The sequence below is a fragment of the Netta rufina genome (genome assembly GCF_964035555.1).
Source record: "Netta rufina genome assembly, chromosome: 7".
Taxonomy (NCBI): domain Eukaryota; kingdom Metazoa; phylum Chordata; class Aves; order Anseriformes; family Anatidae; genus Netta; species Netta rufina.
The window spans coordinates 4,653,558-4,665,222 of record NC_140130.1 but is presented as its reverse complement, the minus strand read 5'-3'; positions in this window follow the sequence as shown (position 1 = coordinate 4,665,222).

The following is an 11,665-nucleotide window of genomic DNA, read 5'->3' as shown; positions in this document are numbered from 1 at the left end:
ACAAAGCCAAGTTTACCTGGTGTATGTGCGTACTCATACACCATCCCCAGGCCATCCTTCACACTCCTACAGGCTGCCCACCATGGTACAACCCAGGTATAAAGGGAGAAGGAACTACCTCCCTGAGCACGTCTAGCTTGGAGTGCTGCTCACGGAGGAACTGGACCAGGGAAGAATCTCCTTTCCCAGGGTTATGTCCTGGGATAACACCCTACAACAACGTACTACGCTGCAAGCCTGGGTCCTGCCTAGCTATATCAATGTACTATGCAAGCCATCACCTCTGCTTCGCCAGCAGGACTACCACCATATTTGCCATCAACACAATACCACGAGGTTTATCCTAAGCTTTTGCCCCCAAATATGAGTGCAATGCAAAAGCCCCTGAACTCCCTGAACACAGCCCAGTCATCCCAGAGGATACAACCAACTCTTCTTGCTCCAGAGCAATTTCCTTCAAGGTGGTTTGTGTTTTTTATGGTTTTAAAGTGTAAAGCAATTCTTTTAAGTACACGGTTTTTAAATACATGCTATTTCAAAATATCTGTGGAAGGCTTTAGAAGTTTTATTTAGCTCTTCAAATAGATCAGATAGGTAGACAAGAGCATCCTAAAACTGGGAGCAGGCAAAGCCAGGGCAAGAGACTCTAGTCTCAGGCAGGAGAGTGCCTTCCTTTTGTCACCATTCCTAGGTGACCAGCAGGGCTCTTAGGCAGAGTCCTGCTGGTGCAGCCCAGCCTACTTAATGTGTAACGGTACCATGCTGCCCACGTTTGCCTGGTGCAGGGCACACAGAAAGGCACAGAGCACGTAAAGAGAGCAGTCTCTGTGAGAACAGATCCCGTGTAAGCATAAAAGGGTGCAAAAAACTCACAGCAGCATTGCACTGTGCCAAGATAAGCTCATCAGCCCACCACGGGGATGGTCTAGCACAGCCAACATGCATGGCCTCTGTGCAGGACCACCGTCTCCTGCTGCCCCCCAAACAGCACGCCAGCAGTAAGCTCATCTGCAGCTCTGCCTCAGCTGGGAGCAGGCTGCCCAGTTAGCACAATACCTGCCAAGGCTACCGCTAACTTTCCCAAACTCTTTTCTATCTAGCAGCTTGCCTAAAGCACTTTGAAGCCCCGTTCCTGTCCATTCAGCAGCAGCAAGCTGAGTGATTCTGTGGACTACAGAACATAAACCTAATGCTTCAAAGGCCATTGCCAAAGACCTAAACAGCTCCTGCAGAGGTGTTCTACAGAAGGTGGGTGAGACACTGAAATAAAATAAATACAAAGCTGAAATTGAGGTAATTTGAGAGATTTCCTCCCCTCACCCTTTCCTGGAGAGGCATGGGGGAAGGGGAGCATGGCCGTCACTTGCCACTCCATGAACCCAGAGTCAAAGAGGGCATCAGCAGCATGTCAACAGGTCTACGAAACTGGTTGTTAGCAGCCTGCAAAAAGCTTCCCAATTTTTTTGTGGTTTGATGAGACAGGGCTCCTTGCTCCAAAGGATAGCCTGGAGGGCTGCAAAACCAGCTGCAAACAAGCAGCAGGCAACACATCTGTAGCCATTAGTGGCTGGTGCTACATAACAGTGGTAGGAGAGGAAATGCGAGCTACTTCCAGAGACTATAGCCAGGAGAGCAAGAAAGAAAGCAAACAAGGGCCAGACAGCATGGGAATGTGTGAATCAGGAGGGGAGCAGAAGAGAGGAGATAAAGTTTTTTCTCTTTATCAGTCCTGAAACAGAAGCAGAATGATGAGAAAACAGATCAGGAATGGAAACAGACTGGATTTCTGAAGATACTGAATGTGTGTTAACACTTTGGTCACACTACTTCTCTACATAAACAGCTGCCACTGCTGCTGGGGAAGTTATGGAAGCATGATGTTCAAAATTACCAATTAGAAGCTTCATTTATAACTATCTTGTCAATCTTTATTTTTCTTTAAAATTATATTTGTGTGATATGCTTTTACCTGCCCTTAGAAATTTAAACACTGTTGCTTCAAGACTGAAGAAGTAAGACTACCCTGTTACATTTTGGTTCTGGTTTTTGTTTTTAACAGAAACCCACCTGTCTGGCAAGAACATCGAAAAGTAACAATGTCAGTGTTGCTGCTTTTCAGAGCCAAAATCAGAGGCTCTGAACACAGAGTGGTTGAAGATCTTTTTCTTGGTAAAGAAAGAATGCTTTTATTTGTAGCAAATGGCCTGGCATTTAAATACTGTGTTAGAGAAGATGAGAAAAGCTGTTAGTATTGTCTTGCTCAGAAATGACAATACAGGAACATACAGAAACCAGCAGCAACTGTATCCATTTTGTTTTGATTTTGTCCCTGGAAATATACAGATCTGAGTAATACATCTCTGAACGTCTTACTTTTTCCCTTTTCTTTTAATACTGGACTCCAGTTTTATTTGTCTGGGACTGAGCATCTGACCTCTGAGGTGACTGTAAGCTCCTGGGAGAAATGCCTGTCAGCACAAAATCCTCACTTCCACTTAAAGAAACCCCAGAGTCTCAGTGAGCACTACTCTGCCACAATAATCTGAACTGCTAGATGAAAAATGACATTTTGAAAAGAAAGTTGCTAATAAAACCAAATTACATTGTTACTTCCTTGTTTACATTTCTACATTTAGAACCAAAATATTAGGTAGCTACAAGCTGAGCATTCAAGTTCTGTTTTCTGTTGCACTAAGGAATATTTTACCCTCCCTTTTCCATTTAAAGGGCTGGCAATGACTCTGCGTTGATGCCTGCAGCAGTTGCAAATTGCCTCGCATCACTTCTTAAGGACAGCCAATACCAACACCACACTAGTCACATTTCAAAGCAAGAAGTTTTATTCCAAAATATCGATGTCAACTAAAAAGGATTATCAAATATAAACCTCTCTGTCCAATACAACAGCTTGTCAGTTTTTCACCACCCTGGAGAGAAACAAACTTACTTCAATGCTCTCTTCTCAATGCCACGTCAGATGGGACGTCCCATGCCCTCCCTGAGAGAAAGGACAGGCGTCCCTATAAAGTGAACCAGGTAATAGGAGGGTTTGCAGGGAACTGCCCTAGATACTAACTGTGCATCCCGAAGCTGCTTGTTACTTGAGCTGACTTATCTCTTTAATTCATGTGCAAAACCGAAAGCTGGTTGTAAGGCCAGTTGCTTAAGTTTTGCTCACAGTAATAAATCTGGAGCAATCCCACTGACTGCTATAATCCTCAACAAATACCACTAAAAAGCTAATCAAGGGCTAAATCTTCTAGTCTCATCTGGGTCAAAATTCCAAACAGCTATAATGAGAATCTCGTCTACAAAGCACTAGGGGGAATTTAACCCTATATTGCTGGAATTCCTCCAGGGAAAAAAAAAAATTAACTTTATTTTGTGTAAAGAAAATGAAAGTAATGTAAAAAAATCCCTTTAGAAGTAGTGTTTATCAAGTTTCTGTTTCATAACTAAGTGGAAATCTGAAAAAAATTAAAAGATATGTTTTCATAAAATGATGGCAGCCTTCTCGTGACATCATGAAAGAGAGCAAGTGACCCCTGAAAAACAAAACAAAACACACAGCTGCATGGGAAATGGGAAAAATCACACAACTAGGAATAGTCAAGCCTGGTTTCACTACAGCCAGAATTAACTAATCAAATGCATTTTGTTTCAGTGTTTAGGCGTCTTTTTCAAAGTCACTTGAAATCAGCCTGATGGGGAAACAAGACCCAGAAGCTTTCAGAAAAGCCACTTCAGCAATAATGAACAGGTCCCAAGCAATAAGGGTCACCGTTTGACTTGGATGTCACACAATCTCTGATCTACAATTTTGAATTGAGGAGCATCTCCTCGTCCAGCTGCAAGCGCTTTAAAGGATGATGCAAGATACACCAGAAAAGACAGAAATTGGAAAAACCTGACCCTCATGCTAGGTACAAAATCTTTTTTCAGCCCATTCAGAATTATCATATCATCTGGACGCTCCTCCCAGCCGCACCGAGGTCAACCTGCTTTTCAATCTTGCTCCATTCTCTGCGTCTCCTGACTGCTCTGTGCAACACTTTGTATATGAAAAGAAGGGAAATGGGTTAAGAGGAGGGAATTAGCTTTAAATCCATCTTCCCCCCCCCCCCCTTTAATCCTTGAGCATCCATTTGGTTTTGGTTGAGAAACAGAAATTAAACTTCTTGCCTGCCTTCTCAGGACCATGAATTATTGTACACAGGCTCTTGTAGAGGCCTCTCCCCTGCCAGCGCAGCCTCCCTGCTTCCCTGTCACCCACCATCACACAACCTCTCACACTTCTCCTGCAGAACCACCACTTCAGACAGGGCTGCAGCCTCGCAGGCCTTCCAACAGCACTGCTTTCTATTTTTCTACATTGATGTTTGCCACCTTGCTTTCCAGGATTATGCCACTCCTGAGGTAAAGTGGAGTATTTTATCCAGCTATATTAAACTGGGACTTAAGACAACACTTCCCGGTAGTACAACTGGGATGTGGGACAGGCAGTGCAGGATGCTGCCTCAGTTTGAGAGCATAACCCTTCTGCTGATACTCAGCTGGTCAAGCAGCAAGGCCTTCCCCCTGATGTTTGTCCCTCCTGGACCCAGAAGCCTGCCTCTCAGCCTGGAGCAGCACAGGACTGCCACCAGGTCCCACTTCCCCCCACTGCACGGGGAGCCGAGGACTGCCCCAAGGCTTGCATTCTCAGTCTCACTGAGTTCAGCAAGAGATGTCAAGACTCTGCATTTTGTGGCATCATGACTTCAGCATACACTTTGGAGCCTGCACGGTGAAGGAAACTAGCAAAAGCACCACAAAAAAGCCCTCCTAGCTTAGGGAAAGCTCTATTAGAACAATTTAAAAAAAAAAAAAAAAAAAAAAAAAAAAAAGAAAGACAGAAAGAAAAAAGGCAAGGAGCCACACATGCTTAAACCACAAAACTCAATTAAACCTCAAACAACTGGCACCAAAAACCCATTGTGAAGGCTCACACCGCATGCGCAAGCATCACCCCTCCGACCCAGGGAGCAACATGCATTTGCTTTCATCTGTTAAGCACAGCCAAACTCCGACCTTAACTTGGAGAAGTGCTAAAAAGCAAAAAGATAAGTAATTTCCAAAGGCTCACCAACTGAAAACCTTTTCTGCCACAATACTCCTGGAACTTGGGAATAAAAAAAGCAAACAACCCCCCCCAAACTAATCATATTTCTCCCAATTCTACATTTATGCTGCTTTAAACCATGATTTTCTTTTTGATAGCACTGGACTCCATTCTTTGAAGATTTTACCTTAAGAAAAAAACAACCACCCTAACTGAATCACCTTATCTCAAACTCAATTAAAAGAAGGGGGAGGTGGAGGGAAGAACCTTCAGGCAAAGATTAAGCCTGGAAAATTTCAGCCTGAAAGGTGTTTTGAAATGTAAGTAACTGAAAACAGAAAGCAGGATGGAAATGCTTAGGCTGACTTTAACGAGCATGGGTAGTGCACCAGCTATAATAAAACATTATCAGTGGGGATTTTGAATTATTATACAATGAAGAATTCAGTCCTACAGAAATCACAACTATCAGAAAGTTCCTCAGTCTCGCCTTGAATTCCTCCCTGATTACCTGCCCCGTGTAACCCAGCCCATCCTGCATAACCCAGCCTTCTCCTTCACAGCCAGGGCCAGCCCGGCTACCTGCCCAGACCCAGAACAAATGCTGTTTTCTGGATTCAATCCCTACTCTTAATTTGTGTTGACTGCCATTAATGAAAACAAGGTGATTACTGTGTGGAAGAGCCCTCTGCCTCTCCATAAAAGTTCTGGGAAAAGCTACTAGTCAGAAGACTCTTTCAATTATTTTCACAGGTTTCTACGCTGGCTGGAAAATTTAAAGAGACACCTTTGCCCTTTAAGCCTGCTTGGTCACACTTTAGGTATCCAGCGCTGCAACTGCACGGTTGCTCAGTTTTGCAGTTACAGCGTTGATGCCTCTGGAAGCGGGGCTCTCTGGCCAGGTCTGTGCTGGTCGCTGACTCTGTTGCTCTTTAAAGCCTCCCTGAGGTGCCGGGCCAGCTGGGCACACACGACAGGCAGGACTCCTCAAGCTGCTGCTGTGCCTGGTGCCTTCTGGAGACCCTACATGCTCCTGGGGTGCGCTGAGCTGTACCTTGGCAAGACGAAGCGGTCCTGCCCCCCAGCAGGCCGTCCTGTCCTTTTCCCTCGCAGCGAGCCATGCCATCCCATTCCCTCACCCGTCCCTGCCCCGGGGCTCCATAAAGAGCACGGCGGGGCCGCCCGGCGGCACTGGGGGGTTGAGGCCCCCCTGGGCCGGGCCAGGCTCTGCCTCCTTCAGCGAGAGCAGGCGGGCGGACCCGGGAGGAAGGGAAAGAGGGGAGCAGGGAAGGGAAGGAGGGAAGGGGAGAAGGGAAGGGGCAGGCCCGGCGCTGGGGTAGGCGGCGGCTCCTCGTGGCCCGCCGGCCCCGCGACCCGCCCGGGGGCGGGCGGTCCCCGCGGGGCTGCAGGGGGCAGACAAAGGGGCCGCCCCCCTGCAAAGCCGGGGGGACCGGGCAGGGGAGGAACTCGCCCCGGGGCTGCTCCCCCAGGGCCCAGCGCGGAGCGGCAGCTGCTGGCAGCGCTGCACGGCCCCCGCCCGCAGTCTGGGGGGGGGGTGCTGCCGGGCAGGGTCCCTTGCACAGCTCCGTGCCCCTCCGGGGGGGCCGCAGGCGGTTTCGCTGGCCCGGCGGCTTTCCGCAGGCAGGCTCTGGCCGCGGGGGGCAGCAGGAGCGGGCTCGGTGGCTCTGTCGGCGCTCGATAGCCCCCGGGCTGCCCCACCGCCCCTCCGGGGCCACCCCCTACCCAACTCCTCAGCGGGCCGAGCAAGAGGGGAGAGGAAGAAGAGGGTGGGGGGGTGTTAAAAATTCAAAGCGTGAGGAAGCGGAGCCCCCCCAGCTCTCCCCCACCCCCCCGGTACGTACCAGGGCTGCGGCGCGGCCAGCCCGCGGCTACCGGCGAGGGGCGACGCTGGGCTGGCTCGGCGCCGGCTCGGCGCGGCTGGGTTCATGGCTCCCTCCTCGCTGCCGGTCCCCGCGGCGCGACGAGCCCAGCGCGGCTGGAGGAGCCCCGGCGGCGAAACGTGCGGGCGGCGGCGGCCCCGGCCGGACCCTCCGGGAGGGAGCGGGGAGGGGAGAGGAGGGGACGGGAGGGCAGGGGAGGGGAGGGGAGGGGAGGGGGCGGCTCGGCGGGGAGCTCGCCGCACTCGGCCCTCCCGGCAGGCGGCAAAACGCGCCCTGGATCCCCGCCGCTGGAGCCGGAGCCCCCGGCCGCCCCCCCGCGGCTGGCCCGGCTCGGGGAAGCCAGGGGCCCGGAGCCCGGCCGCTGAGAGGTGACCCCCCGCCGGAGAGAACCGCCCGGCCCCCCCCAGCCACCGCTGCTGCCTCCCGGAGCTGCCTGGCAGTAACCAGGCTGGAGCCGCTCGTCCTACCCCAGTCATCAGCACGGCCCGGAGCAGGCCACCAAGGCTAGCGTCTCCCCGCACTGCAACACCGATGGTGGAAGGGGGCCCATGGCACTCTGCAGCTCAGAAGTACTTTCTAAAAAAGCTTCGTTATTAAGTCTCTGGCTGTTGCACTAGAAAGCACTTAAAATGTGAAGCAAGCCATTCAAACGCAAGTCTGCAGGGAAGCTCCTCTGCTCTACGTGAGAGCAGCAGCACTGCCTGCATCCACTCCTGCAAGGACGTTTTAACAGAGTATTTTGCTACCTATTGTAATTTGCCCGAGAAAGGAGAGGCAGCACAGCCCTGCACGGCTCATTGTTCCTGCCATCTCCTCCTGGCATCAGTTCAGAACCCATGGGTGCCCATCACCAGTTTGTGCCTCCATCCTCTTCTCTCTTCTTCATTTCCTTGCAGCCAAAGAGGAATATGATCTGGGACCCTTAGCCAAGCTCACAGACATCTTGGATATAATACAGCAAACTCAACAGCACATACACCTGAAATTAAAGCATGCGCCTGATCCACTTGCACTGGCTGCTAATTTTAACCCTAGATGGGAGCTCTCCCATCAGGGTATAGCCATCACCTCTGAAGGTTTGGGTAGATTACTTTGTGCAGGGCAGGATAATGACTTCTGATAATGACCCGCCCAACAAAAAGAGGAGGTAATACAATTTAATTAGGACAGAATACATGATTTGAGAAGAACTATTGCTCTCCAAGTGCTGCACATAGCAGAAGTAGAAGGAAATTGGAAGCTGATGATAAAACCCCACATAGGCTACGAGCATGGTTCCTGGCAAGATGGGAACACATCAGGAGGGGGGTGGTTGAATAAAACAGGAGAAACGCATAACCTGGAGCAAAGCAACACGTGCAAGTGCAAAAGCTTGTGGAATAAGAAGTGTGACAGAATCAAGCAAACACGAACATGTTCAATCACTGCCCCATTAAGAACTCCACTAAAAGCTAAGAAACAAACTCGAGTTAACATTTATTTGCTTTCATGAACACAGACATATGCTTGTGGTCTATTTCAACACTAACAAATAACCTAGAAAGTGAGTAGCAGAAGGTGACAATCCTGACTCTGCTAAGATGCTCAGCCTACCAAAACAAAAGCGGAGTGTAAAGGTTTGCAGAAAGAACCCACAGTAACAACTGGCTGGGCAAGAAAGTGGTGGATGAAATTATTGGACTAGAACACAAAGTGAGGCACATGGGGAAAACACAGAAATCACAGCCTCTGAATTAGCTACTATCATTCAGAACAGACACCCTGGTACTGAGACAGGCAGTGCTGTGAAACTCTTCTGTGTGCTCAGTAGTGTCAGGAGCCTTTACAAAAAGGGGAGAAAACAGACCAGGAGACACCACCATTCCATCACTTAGTCCAATCTATCACTTGCTAAGATCTTGACTATAACACACAGTTCTTGTCCCCGCAGCTTAAAGAGTGACAGGCACCACCTAAGAAGGCACAAGGGTGGTAACAGCAGCCAGAAGTACAAGGAACAGCTAAGCACTCAGAGACTTTCACGCTGAAAAATGGCCAGCTAGGTTAAACACCAAATAGTATATTTTAAAAACAAACAACACAAAGTATTAACAGAGAGTGATCACTATTTCAAGCCAATTTATCAAATAAACACATCAGATGACAGCTACTGTCACGGTGTATTGTTAAACCATAGAACTCACTGCCACAAAGCACTGTAGATGCTAAAAGTCTTAACAGGTTAAGTATTCTTAAAAATTCATGGCAGAAAATTGAATCAAAATCTGCTTAATAGAAGAGTGCTATTTCAGCTGTGCATTACTGTAAGGTAAAAGAGTACCTTAAGAAAACGGCCCTGTATGCTACTTTAGCCTTCTTTCAGGGATGTGCTACTAGCAACTGCCAGAGGTAGTTTTCAGCTGGTAGACCTTTGGCCTAACGCAGCACTACCATCCCTGAACGTTTATCCAAATTAATGTTGGAATTGGCACTTACCTGCAGAACAAATAAAACCAGGCAATGCAGTACTGAAGAATATAATGCAGGAACCCAGAAGTAGCTCCACATCTTTGTCACCTCTGGCAAAAGTCAGGTCTGCACTCAGTACCAGGGATCCACGCAGAGCATCTGCTCCCTGAGGAAGAGGGAGCCAAGCACAATAACGTAAGCAGGGGCCAGGAACCATGCTGGCCACTGCCCACCCCACTGCAGCCATGCAAGGAAAACAGAACAGGGCTGGTGACAGCAACCAGGTCCAGCCAAGAGTCCTAGGGAGCACTGCTGTCAGATGATGAAACGTGTCTGAAGATGGACCAAGAAGTCAACGTGGAAATCAGGTATAGGGGCACAATGGGAAAATAAGGCTTGACATAATCCAAGTGAATGGGGGACAGAGTTCATGAAAACTAAAGAAAACCACCCTTTTAAAATAATAATAAATATATATATAACCCAGGGCTGAGCTTAAACAGCGGTCCTGTGTCCTAGGGCAGAGCATGCAGGTAGAGGCAGCTGATCAGGACCATTAAGACCTATTAGTGCATTATATTAGATGCTGGCCCAAAATCAGTCCTGCAGAGTTATCTGGACCAGACTTCTGATCATCTATCATCAGTCCAGGTTAGGGTGTGATTACAAACCATGGGTTAAAATATCTACCTTGCAAAGCCTCCCTCCTATTTATTGATTCCAACTCAGGTGAGAAAAAGTGAGGGGCCAGCTCTTGGACCAGCCTGGGAAGCTCCATGCTGCACTGCTGCGGGGCTGCGCCTGCGAACCCACCTGAACACAAGCCAGGCACTGCTGATGTCTTTGTAACACAGGTAATCAGATAAATCACCCGCAGAATTGTCAGTTGGCAGTATCTGAAAGAGAAGTCTTGAATAACATGTGTTTAATGCAGAAACTCTTGGATTCTAATTGTGGTTTTGACAATGACTTCCTCATTTAGTCTTTCTTGGCCCTGGTTCTGGAGATAGTATCTACCTGCCTGATAGGCACTGAAAGTAAGGTAACATCTGGAAGCGTACTGAACACAGACAGTTTAAGTGTTAATACTATTTTATAATACTATAATTTCCTCTTCTGCCCCAGTTTTATTCAGGTCCATTGTATTTAATCTAAATATTTTCTATCGGATGTTCTTGACCTGTGGCTGACAGACTACACACAGTGTACGGAACAAATCTTCCAACCATATCCCCAGCTTGCCACCCTCCTTTCAATAGGAAAATTTGAGAGCAGACTGTAAGCCACATGGAGCAGTAGTTTGCCCCTATTTCCCATTTTTTGGGGGAAATCTTGGCCTGTATTTCACTACCTGACTATGCATGAGCAGTATAATGCATGAGGGCAGAATAACTGTGCTGTGCCTGGCCAATAAACGTAGTCCAACAGTAAACACTATGCCTGGGAAGACTCTAGCTAACTTTTCATGCACCAGCCTGGCATTTATGGGTGCTTCAAGTCTGCTGCACTTGTGCAGTAGCCACAAGTAACACTAGAGCTCATGAAGTCTGCACCTCTTCCCTACACTTGAAACAAAAGTAGAGGCCAGTGTAAAGAAACTTAGCACCACTGTGTTTGCAAGCTTCATGACTTTGGATAATCAAATATTTCTGTTCCTTAAAGACCTCACTGACAAGATACAGGTAGGGACTATAAGGCTCCTGATTGTACCAACAGGATTTAATGGCCCTGACCAGCCTCCCCCGGGCCCTCCCCTGTCCACAGTCCCAGCAGCTCTATTTAAACTCAAGCCTGGACACCTATTCCTTATTTGAGCTATGTTATAGGTGTAGCTGCTGCCAGTCCTGGCTCTGGCCTTGTTACTAGATAAATTTTAGACTTGTCTCTAGTCCTGTTTTAGGTTTTATCTCCTATTGTTCCTGATGTGCTTCTGTGGATGGACCCTAGACCTGCTTTGTCTCCTGATGTGAGCATTAGAGCCCGTTTCTAGCACCTCGCTGTGCTTCTCCTGCTACAGGACTGCACCCTGTTGGTGAGGATGCAGCCTGTGCTGTGGGTCAACCTTGGTTCCTGGTTCTGTTCACCTTGGGAAGCAGCATTGGTACCTTTATGTGGTACCAGAGAGCTCAAGATGCAATAGTAGCAAGGTAGGCAAAATAGACAAAGACTTGTCTAGATGTTTTCAATTTGCAAGCCATGTCTTCACAGGAGAAAG